The sequence below is a fragment of the Chiloscyllium plagiosum genome, unplaced genomic scaffold (assembly GCF_037043375.1).
Source record: "Chiloscyllium plagiosum isolate Xiang-an unplaced genomic scaffold, Cpla_swu_hap1 HiC_scaffold_12, whole genome shotgun sequence".
Classification (NCBI taxonomy): Eukaryota; Metazoa; Chordata; class Chondrichthyes; order Orectolobiformes; family Hemiscylliidae; genus Chiloscyllium; species Chiloscyllium plagiosum.
In genome coordinates this window covers 97,512,657-97,525,132 of record NW_028270150.1, presented here as the reverse complement: position 1 = coordinate 97,525,132, position 12,476 = coordinate 97,512,657, and positions in this window count along the sequence as shown.

The following is a 12,476-nucleotide window of genomic DNA, read 5'->3' as shown; positions in this document are numbered from 1 at the left end:
GATTTTTTTTCAAGACTGCGGAATAAAAAAGATAAGTTACAGCAAGAAGGAAGCACTAAAGAGAAAGATGAAGGAGTTGAGGTTCAGTTAGCTGACACCCTGTTTGATGTAATGGTGCAGGGAAACCCTGACCAGACAGAGGGTCAAGCAGAGGTGTTTAATCCTGAAAGACTAATGAAAGATGTCACGATAAAATATCTATATCATGATGCATATTCAGTAATGGAATCAGAATGTATTCCCAAGGGTTATTCTCTGAAGGAGAGAATCCAAAGGCGAAACTGGAGACCATGGCAGGTTAGTGCAGCGGAGTAGTGGGGAAGTGCACCAGATTGCATTGCCAGTTGCATAGAGACAGGAAGTGCTTTGGCTAGCACATGAATTACTTGTAGGAGGTCACCTAGGTGTGAGGAAGATTCAGGCTAAGATACAAAAGCATGTCTGTTGGTCCGGACAGCATCAGCATGTGGTTCAAGTTTTTTGTACCTGTCATACTTACCAAATGGTAGTTAAGCCATGGGCAGTAATAAGCCCAGCCCCTTTGTTAATAATTCCCACATTCGAAAAGCCTTTCTCAAGGGTTATGATTGATTGTGTAGGTCCCCTCCCTAAAATTAAAAGTGGGAACCAATATTTGCTAACCAAAATGGATGTGTCTGCCAGCTTTCTGGAGGCAATTCCATTATGGAGTGTTAAGGTTAAAAGGATGGTGAAGGAGTTGGTAGCTTTCTTTACCTGGTATGGGCTATCCAGGGAGATTCACTCAGACCAAGGGTCTAACATTACTGCTAAATTATTTGTGGAAGTCAGGGATAGTTTGGCACACAGCACGTTAAATCAAGTGTAGACCATCCTGCATCCCAGGGAGCATTGGAAAGGTAGCATCAGACCCTGAAGCCCATGTTAAGAGCTTACAACCAGGATTACCTGAATGATTGGACTAAAGGTATCCCATTCCTTTTGTTTGCCATTCGAGATGCCCAAATGAATCAACTCAATCTTGATGCAGGAAAATGAAGATGGAATTGAACAGCCAATTGGCTATTTTTCAAAAAAACTCAATATCCAACAGAGAGAATGTTCCACCATTGAGAAAGATTTATTGAGTTTGAATTTACAACATTTTAATATTTTTGTGACGAATAATATTTCAGAGATGGTTGTGTATAAGGATCACAACTTTCTTACATTTTTGGAAAGATTTAAAAGATAAAAATATGAGACTATTTCATTAGAGTCTTATGTCACAGACTTTTAGTTAATAAATGATACATGTTGCGGCTCATACAATGTTATTGCAGACGTGTTATCACAGAATTAAAAGAAAATGGAAAGATAAGGTTGGACTACATCAATTCCAATGTTATATAAATGCCCGGAATTAATATGAGGGGAATAATTTAAATTAATTGCATATGTATTTAATAATAATAGCTTTAAGATACAGAAACAAAAATGAAGCTGTCGTTTCATTATGATAGTTCATTCTTTCTTAAGGCGGGAGGGGAAGGTGTTACAATGTATATGGTCATTTTAAGATAGAAAGTGTTTACTGCATTTAGATCACAGCCACCGTTGCCAGTATAGAGAACAGCTGGGAGACGGACTGTTCCAAAATAGATACATATAATAGTTGGCTATTCAACTGATACCTGAGTTTTTGTTGCTGTTTTGTCAACAATTCAAATGCAACCATTAATTTTACTTGTGTCCAGGATACCAAAACCCAACTGAATTTGAATTTATTGTATTGACAACATCGTACCAATGAGAGGGTACAATGTTGGGGAGTATAAAACAAAAGGGAGTTTGAAAATTGGTCAGAGGAATAACGATAGAGTCAAAGAGCAAGTGACATCTGAAGAAAAAAGATGTTGCTTTCAATGAAATCTCAGAAGGGAATATCTATTAAAAGTTCCCTTTCCTGTAAAAGCAGTTAGAAGTAAGAAGACGGCCCAGGGAGCAAACCCCAGAATTGGAAGACTAGGAGGGAGACAGCTTACGGGACTGCATGGCCTTTGAGAGATTATATCAATGTAAAGTTTAATCGTTTTGTTAATGGAAAAGCATAAAGTTCAGGTCAGCTAAGAGATACCGGTTAGTTCGGGGAAAGAGTATTCAATTTGTTCATTGTTTTGGTTAGTACTCACTATTAAAGTAAAACAAATTGTGACTTTGTGTGTTAGTTGTGACTTTTCTTAGATAAAGTAAATTGAAATTGAAGGTGGAGATGAATACGATGATATGCAGGATCCAGCTCCATGAGAACTTTCCACTTCTCTTTTGACTTCTTTCCTGAGGGAAGTTGGAAAGCAGTTTGCAGTTTCTTCAGGTTCCATCTCTGGGGATGTGACACAGCAACATTGACAGGAACATGACTCAGCCAGAACAGAACTGCAAACAGGTTGGGAAATAAAAAGAGGAGATGTAGCAATATTGGTCAAAGACAGTAACGTAGCCCCTGAATTAGATACACTTCCTGAATTCGAATCTGTATGGTTGGAGGTCAGAAACAGGAAGGAAGCAGTGACCTTGTTGAGTGTTTATTGTGGAGCTCCAAGTAGTAGGCAGGAAGTAGAAGAGAGCATTTCTAGGCAAATTATGAAAATTTGCAGGAGATTGTGATAAACGGTGATTTCAATAACTGAGGCAAACTGGGTAAAAGATAGAACATAGAACATAGAAAAGTACTGCACAGAACAGGCCCTTCGGCCTATGATGTTGTACTGAGGATTAATCCTAGTGTAAAATAAAATAACCTTACCTACGTATCCTTCAACTCACTGCCATCCGTGTGCATGTCCAGCAAGCACTTGAATGTCCCTAACGACTCCACTTCCACCACCATCGCTGGCAACGCATTCCATGCATTCACAACTCTGTGTAAAGAACATACCTCTGACGTCTCCTCTATACCTTTCTCCTAATATCTTAAAACTATGACTCCTCGTCCAAGTCAATCCTGCCCTGGGGAAATGTCTCTGGCTATTGACTCTATCCATGCCTCTCATTACCTTGTATACCTCGATCAGGTCAGCTCTCTTCCTGCTTCTCTCCAGAGAGAAAAGTCCAAGCTTCGTCAACCTCTCTTCATAAAGGGTGACGATGAAAGAAAACATTTAGTCCAGAAGTAGATGGCTGTGCTTCATTGTCCTCAGAGTGTTGCTTGGGTTTTGGCTTAAAATAGACATCTCGGTTTCGCTGCTTTGGCATCTTTCTTCTTTGATGAAGTTTATGCCATGAACCGCTATCCTGCTGTGTTCTGCATCGTAGTCATTGTCTTCCCTAAGCTGCAGCTGATTCTCAACTTCCCTCAGGATGGAAGACAAAAGGGAAGTGGAACGTTCTCATGGGGTTGGATCCTGGTCTTCATCGCCTTCATCTCCAGCTTCAACTTCCCCTGCAGCAACAAGTCATAGAGTCATAAAGACATAGAGATGAAAACAGCACGGAAACAGATTCTTTGGTTCAATGCGTCCATGCTGACCAGATATACTAACCTAATCTAATCCCATTTGCCAGCACTTGGCCTGTATCCCTCTACCCTTCCTATTCATTTGTCCATCCAGATGTCTTATAAATGTTGTAATTGTACCAGCCTCCATCACTTCCTCTGGCAGCTCATTCCACACACGCACCACCCCCATGTCAAAAGGTTGCCCCTTATGCTCCTTTTAAGTCTTTGCCCTCTCACCCTTAACCAATGCCCTCTCGTTCTGTACTCCCCAACCCCAGGTAAAAGAACTGGTATATTTATCCCATCCATGCTCCTCAAACTCTGACGTTTCAGGGAAAACAGTCCCAGCTTATTTTGCCCCATCCACTAGTTCAAATCCTCCAACCTTAGTGTCACAAAACTGGTGCTTTTTCTAAAAGCTGTTCCTTTTTTCAAGGATACTCTCTCCTTGATTTTCTCAGAGGGGTTGTAAAACAGTCCAAGCTCTGAATTGGCTGTGTTATTCCAGAGATTATAAGAGTTTTGGGAGGCCATTTGTTTAATACGTAAACATATGAGACTTTAGGCCACAGCTTTCATGTTTACGTAGTAACCTGCGTAATGAAATGGGAGTGGTCAGTCCTAAAATCTGAAGTGTTTTTCGAGTCAGTTTAGCAGAGGCCTGGGTGGAAACAGGCTGCTCGACTCTCTCTCTCTCCTTCTGCCCTCTAACTTCGACCTGTCAGCCTTTGTTTCATTTTTACTCTGTGTTTAAAGGGGTTTGTTTATTGGGACTCTTGTGTCCTTCACAATATCATAATTAAGTCTAGTTTGGATAGCCTTATGTCTGTGGGTATTCTGTCTTCTATTATTTCTGCTTTGCACCGTAATTTTAATTTTTTTTTTCTTTGTTAAAACCTGATAGTCAACGTCGCTAACGTACCCCAGATAATTTTCACTGTGCACTTACCTAAACATTTTGCAAAGTTACGGTCTGGGCTGCCAGCTTAAGAATGTTGTGAGTGGTCTGGCCTCGTCCATAACACATGGTAACATCCCCGGAAATCTTTTCTGAATCCTTTCACGTTTCACAACACCCTTCTGATAGGAAGAAGACCAGAACTGCACACAGTATTCCAAAAGTGGCCTAACCAGTGTCATGTACAGCCACAACATGACCTCCAAACTCCTGTACTCAATGCTCTGACCAGTAAAGGAAAGCATACCAAACACCTTTTCCGCTATCCAATGTACCTGCGACTCTCAAGGAACGATGAACCTGAACGCCAAGTCCCCTTTGTTCAGCAACACAGTCCAGGACCTTACCATGAAGTGTATAATTCATACACAGGTTTGTTTTCCCAAAATGCAGCACCTCACATGTATCTAAGTTAAACTCCATCTGCCACTCCTCAGTCCATTGGCCCATCTGATCAAGATCCCATTTGGCTCTGAGGTAACCTTCTTTGTTGTCCACTACACCTCCAATTTTGATGTCATCTGCAAACTTATTAACTATACCTCCTCGGTTTACATCCAAATCATGTATATAAATCACAAAAGACAGCTGTCCCAACACATCATTGGTCATAGGTCTCCAGTCTGAAAAGCAACCCTCCACCACCACCCTCTTCTTCTACCTTTGAGCCAGTCCTACATCCAAATGGCTGGTTCTCCCTGTATTCCATAAGATCTAACCTTGATTATCAATCTCTAATAAGGAGCCTTGTCGAATGCTTCACTGAAGTCCATTTAGATCACATCCACTACTCTGCCCTCTTTGTTACTTCTTCAAAACCTCAATCAATTTCATGAGACATGGTTTCCCATGCACAAAGCCATGCTGACTATCTCTAATCAGTCCTTGCCTTTCTGAATACATGTAAATTCTGTCCCTCAAGATACCCTCCAACAACTTTCCCAATGTCGGGCTCATCGGTCTATAGTTCCCTGAATTCTCCTTACCACCTTTCTTAAGTAGTGGCACCACATTAGCCAACCTCCAGTCTTCCACCACCTCACCTGTGACTATCGATGATAATAATATCTCAGCAAGGGGCCTTCCCTAATTTCCCACAGAGTTCTAAGGTACACCTGATCAGGTCCTGGGGATTTATCCACTTTTTTTGCATATCAAGACATCCAGTACTTACTCCTCTGTAATATGGACATTTTTCAAGATATCACCATCTATTTCCCCACATTCCATGTCTTCCATGGTCTTCTGCGCGGTAAACACTGGTGCAAAATACTCTTTTAGTATCTCACCCTGTCTCCTGCGACTCCGCACATAGGCTGCCTTGCTGATTTTTGAGGAGCCCTGTTCTCTCCTTAGTTACCCTTTTGTCTTTAACACATTCATAAAAACCCTTTGGATTCTCCTTTACCCTATTTGCCAAAGCTATCTCATGTCCCCTTTTTGCCCATCTGAATTCCCTCTGAATTATACTCCTACTGCCTTTATACTCTTCCAAGGATTCATTCGATCTCTTCCAGTCTATAAATCCGCTGTGGAGAAGTCTTCACAATGGGATTCACAGAGCTCCTCGACATCCTCTGCCTCCACCTCTTCAAATCCAACTTGCTTTGTCAGAGCGACACAATATCCATTGATTGTTGAAGCCCCTCTGATGGTTCAATGCCTTTAAAATCATGGAGTAAATCTGGGGGAAGCTTCTACCAAAGTGCATGCAGGCAGTGCTTACTGACATCACCCCAGACCTCCACCACGGTGTCAATAGCATTCTTAATGTTAAAGCTCCTCCAAAGGTGTCCCTAATACTGGCCATGAGGGACGAACTGTATACTGTCCTCATGATCCCCCTCAGTAGCTGCAATCAGCTTCCAGAATGCGTGCCTTATCTAATAAGCTTTAAAAGCTGCTATTGCATCCTGGCCCATGGGTTGAATGAGAGAGGTTGTGTTCGGAGGTAGGAATAAAACATTGATGTTTTCAGAAAGCTCACCGGTGGTGGGAGGGTGGCTTGGTGCATTGTCCAGAATGTGGAGAACCTTGAAATCCAAATCCCTTCCCCTGCAATCGTTTCTAAACTTCACCCTCAAAGACATCAACAATACGGAAAGAGAAAATGTGCCCCGGCATCAAACCACTTTTGCTTGATCTGAAGTTAACACCAAGACTGGATTTAAGGGAACCGGGGATGGAATCACCTGATAGCCAAAAGGTGTTCGCCTTTTTAAAAAAATCATTCCCCAATTCACCAATCACGTTGCAGCCAAGTTATGTCAGTGAAACGTGCGATGTAACAGAATTACCTGTGTCTAAAGCAGTTGTACCCTGGATGACTGAGGATATTAATAAGAAAATAAGGAAGATCAATGGAGCATATGATGCAGACGAGAATAATAATAGCAAGAGAAATCAGGAAGATCACCACAAAGGCAGGAGAGAGGCTCAGGCTCGAATAAGGAAGGCGAAGAAAAAGTGAGAGGAAAGGATGGCACGCTGTGCTCAAACAAACAGGAAAATGTTCTTCAAACAGAGGAATAGTGAAAGGTTAGTGAAGGATAGAGTGGAGCCCGGCAAAGAACAGGCAGAATAAGCTGCTGACTGAAGGAAATGACATGGTAGAGGTACTAAAGGAGCACTTGCTTCTGTCTTTAACAAATTAAAAAATAGTGAGAATGGCTGAGTTAAAATACGAATGTTGAGCAACTGAGCAGTATAGTGATAGATAAAGAAGAGGTGCTAAAAGGTCTGGTACTTCAGGGAGAGAATTCGCTACACCCAGGCAGGATGCATCTAGTTTGCTGAGAGAATTCGGGAAGCAAAGCCATTGACAGAAATTTTCCAGACCTCTACCATGTAAATTCCCATCCAGCTTTGTCTTGAATACATTTAATGAAGCTGCCTCCACTGCTTTCTTGGACAGACAATTCCACAGATTCACTACTATCTGACAAAAGCCATTCCTCCTCATCTCTGTCCAAAATCTACTCCCCCTAAACTTGAGGCCATGTCCCCTAGTCCGAGTCTCACCCACCAGCGGAAACAACTTGCCTGTCACTATCATATCTATCCCTTTCATCATTCTATATGTCTCTATAAGATCCCCTTTCATTCTTCTCAAATCTAGTGAGTACAGTCCCAGGCATCTCACCCTCACCTCAGAGAGTACCCCGCTCATCTCTGGAACCAACCTGGTGAACCTCCTCTTCACCTCCTCCAAACACAGTATGTCGTTCCTCAAGTAAGCAGACCAGAACTGAGCACAATACGCCGGGTGCATCCTCACCAACATCTTGTACAATTGAGCAGATCCTCCCTGCTCTTCAATTCGATCTCTCCGGCAATGAAAGCCAACATTCTGCTTGCCTTCCTGTTTACCTGCTGCACCCACAAATCAACTTTTAGCGGTTGATGTATGAGCACTCCTCAGTCCCTCTGCACAACTGCATGCTGATGCACCGTCCTTTTTCCCCCTCTCACGGACAGTGACCTGTGGAGGTCTCCTGTATAGTTGTGCTGACTATGGAAATGTCTCCCAGAATTCCACTGTGATTACTCTCAGCTGCCCTCTGACTCGCCCTTCAGTGATTCATGCACTAGGCCACCCAGGTCCCTCTGCATCTCAGAGCTCTCCAAACTCTGACCATTCATCGAAGGTGTTTGTTTATTATTCTTTCTGCCACAATGGACTGTTTCTCACTTTCCCACATTTTTCTCCATTTGTCAGATCTTTGCCCACTCACTGAACCAATCCATACCCTTTTTTAGGCTACTCGTGTCCTCTTCACAACTCACTTTCCTTTCTATCTTTGTGTCATCAATAAATTTAGCTCCAAACCTTCGATCCCTCCATCCAAATTATTTCTGTAAATTGTAAAGCGTTGAGAGTCCAGCACTCCCCCCCGAGACATACCATTGACACATCCTGTCAGGCTGAAAAAGACCCACTTATTCGTACACGCTGCATCCTGTTCACTAACCAATCCTCTATCCAGGTCACTATGTTATCCCAACTCTATGAGCTTTTATTTTCGGCAATAACATTCGATGTGACACGTTATCAAGTACCCTCAGGATCCACTGCACTCCTGCAGCCTCTGGGTAATGGGGCCCATTGTGTCCCATTTCCCCGTCTGCCGCTCCTCCCTGTACATTCAGATGTGGGTCCTGATTGCTGACACCACGGGCCCCTCTCCTGCCTGAACAGCTGCCTGGTCTCTGCCGGTCCCTCCAAGTGCCAGCGGCCTGGGGCATTTCTTCCTCAGCCAGCTGCGGAGCTGTGGCAGTGAGGTGCTCACCAGCTTGTGCTGCCACACTCTCTAAGGCTAACCTTCCCACCGAGGTCTCAGGGTCAGAGCTGGTGGGATGCCTTTTACACCTCAGTACACTCATCCTCACAGGGGGAGGAGGTGGCTTGTGTGGGGAACGGCCACGTTACTGTGGGGGTGGTGGAGATGCTGGTGGTACCTGCAAGGCACAGAGAGAGAGAGAGAGAGAGAGTGTCATGGCCACTGGTTGGCAGTGGTGTGCGATGAATGAGACTGACAGAGCAGTTAGTGGGAGAGTGGGAACAAGGCATAGCACAAGCTTAAGGAACAACATCTCATTTTCGACAGAGGAACTTTCCAGCTTTGATGTGTCAACACTAATTTCCACAAATTCAGGGTTTGACTGCATTTTGTCTCCACTGCACTTTTCTTTAATTCCTGCAATCTCTGACATGTTGTTATATTCTCAGCTCTTTTACGCACACAGCTTTCCTTTCTGTCTTATTTACATTGCTCCGAGTAGAGAGGACCTGTGCACACTTTAGATTAGATTGGATTCCCTATAGTGTGGAAACAGGCCCTTCGGCCCAACAAGTCCACACCAACCCTTGGAAGAGCAACCCAACCAGACCCAGTCCCCTACATGTAACACTACGGACAATTTAGCATGGCCAATTCACCGAACCTGCAAATATTTGGACTGTGGGAGGAAACCGGAGCACCTGGAGGAAGCCCATGCAGACACGGGGAGAATGTGCAAACGCCACACAGACAGTTGCCTGAGGTGGGATTTGAACCCGGCTCCCTGGCTCTGTGAGGCAGAAGTGCTAACCACTGAGCCACCGTGCCACCCTAATTTACTTTATTACCATTTTACATCTTTTCTTTTCCTCTTCCAACACTATTAACAGCTCGCTTGTCTTTTGCACTGAGCCTCGATTCCATTTCACTTTTCTTCTGCCTCTGTAAAAAGTATAAAATAATCCATTTCACCCCCACCCCCAACTCGGTTCTGAGTCATACACAACGGCACAGTGGCTCAATGGTTCGCACTGCTGCCTCACGGTGCCAAGGAGTTTGGTGGGTTTCCACCAGGTGCTCCGGTTTCCTTGCATGGTCCAAAGATGTGCAGGTTAGATGGGTTGGCGATGTCAAATTTCCCACAGTGTCCAGGGATGTGTAGATTAGGTGGATTACCATGGGAAATGCAGGGTTACAGGGATAGAGTAGTGCGCTGTGTCGGAACATGATAGCTGATATCAGAGGGTTAGTGTGGACTCTATGGGCCGAATAGACTGCTTTCTGTTCTATGAGGACTCGAAGGATTAACTCTGTTTCCCTCTTCACAGATGCTGCCTGATCTGCTGCGTTTCTACAGCATTCTCTGTTTGTTTCGGTTTTGCAGCATCAGCAATATCTTGGTTCAAATGATCTCCTGATGTCTGATACTATCCTCCTTAATAATCAGTGGCTTTCTCTCTGTCTTGTTTTCTACAAACCTGGAAATCATGCCCTTTATATATAACATATTTGTCAATGTCATTAATACATGTATTACAAAGATCAGTATCCCTAAGCTGATCTTGCCTTATTTTTATGGAGTTTCTAATCCTTTCTTTAGTTCCTATGGAAACCAGATGGTGCCAGTTCCCAACAGGAAAGCCTGGGCAGTTACCTGGAGGCAGGAGCTCACTGTTTGCTTCTCCAGGTCTTCATCCATCTCCACCATCAGCACCATTTCACTGCATGCTCCATCAACACTGTCCTCTCCCACACTTTATCGGTGTGTGTGTGCATCATCAAACCCCAGCCTCATCACAACATTCTGGCTGCTTTCAGATTAACTCACCCTTCACTGTGGAGCTCAGAGACAACGATGTCGTACCTGTTTCTGCCAGGTTGGTTCACAGTCAGGGGAATGCACACATTTCATGCATCGATATAGTAAACTCACGAGTCTATCATTGATAGGTTTGACTCTGGTCCCCTTCCTGAATAAGGGAAAAATATTTGCTATCCTCAAGTCTTCTGGCACTCTTCCTGCAGTCAATAACAACACAAAGATCAAAGCCAATGCTCTACAATCTCCTCCCTGGCTTCCCAGACAACCCTAGATTTAGTCCCATCCAGTCCAGGGGACTTACCTATTTTCACACTTTCCAGAATTGCTAACACCTCCTCCTTCTGAACCTCAATCCCGTCTAGTCTAATAGCCTGTGTCTCAGTATTCTCCTCAACAGCATTATCTTTTTCCTGAGTGAATACTGACAAAAACTATTCCTGTAGCACCTCTCCTGTCTCCTCGGACTCCACGCACAACTTCCCACTATTGGCCTTTACTGGCCCAATCTCACTCCTGACATTCTTTTATTCCTGACATAATTGGAGAAAGCTTTTCGGTTTTCCTTGATCCTAACTGCCAAAGACGTCTCATGTCCCCTCCTGGCTCTTCCTAGCTCTCTCTTTAGGTCCTTCCGAGCTAACTTGTGTCCAAACTGAGCCTCCATGTCACATCTGCACATCACCCTTCTTGTTTCTCTTGACAAGAGATTCATCTTCATTATTATGCCACAGTTCTTCGTTTGAAAACTTCCTCAATGTCTGACAGGTACATACTTATCAAGGACACGCAGTTGCTGTTCCTTGAATAAGCTTCATATTTCAATTGTGTCCAACCCCTGCAGTTTCTTTCCCCATCCAATGCACCCTGAATCTTGCTTAAATGCATCCTTATTGCCTTTCCCCCAATTATAACTCTTTCCCTTCGGTAAATACCTAACCCCTTCTGTAGCTAAAGTAAACATAACCGAATTGTGGTCACTATCACCAAAGTGCTCACCTTCCTCCAAATCTAGCACCTTGCCAGGTTCATTACCTCGTATCAAATCCAATGCCTCTTGTTTGCCTATCCACATACCTTGTCTGGAATTGTGCCAATATGTGAAAGTTAAAGGTCCAAAATCAACTATCCTATTATTTTTGCTCTTATCCAGAATCATCTTTGCAACCCTTTCCGTTACATCTCTGGAATGATTCAGAAGTCTTTCGAAAACTCCCAACAGAGTGACCTTTCCTTTCAGTTTCTAATCTCAGCCCATACTCCCTCAGTGGACAAATCCTTATCAATGTCCTTTGTGCCACCGTAATACTGTCCTTGACTAACAATGCCACACATATCCCTCTTTTACCACCTTCCCTGTTCTTACAGAAAAGTCTAAATCCAGGAAACTGCAACAAGCATTCCTGTCCCTACTCTCTCCGGGTCTGCAAAATGGCCACAACATCGAAGTCCCAGGTACCAACCCACGCTGCAAGTTAACCTACCTTACTCCGGATGCTCCTGGCATTGAAGTGGACACACTTCAAACCACCTTCCTGCCTACAGGTGCACTCTTGAGACCCAAAAACCTTACTTACGACCTCACAGCTCTCAATTCTGTGCACACTGGAGCCACAATTCAGGTTCCCATTCTCCTGCTGAAATAGTTTTAACCCTCCCAAAGAGCATTAGCAAATATCCCCCCCCCACACACACCCCCACCCCACCCCACCCCCCAGGATATGGTACCTCTCTGGTTCAGGTGTAGACTATTCCAGTTATAAAGGACCCACCTACCTCAGAATGAGCCCCAGTTATCCAGATATCTGAATCCCTCCCTCCTGCACCATTCCTGTTGCCACATGTTCAAGTTCTGTCTCTCCCTACTCCTCGTCTCGCTAGTATGTGGGACGGAACAAGCCAGGCATTTTACTGTAAGGTAATCTAGGTCTGTGGGAGTAATGGTCTATCAGGGTCACTACA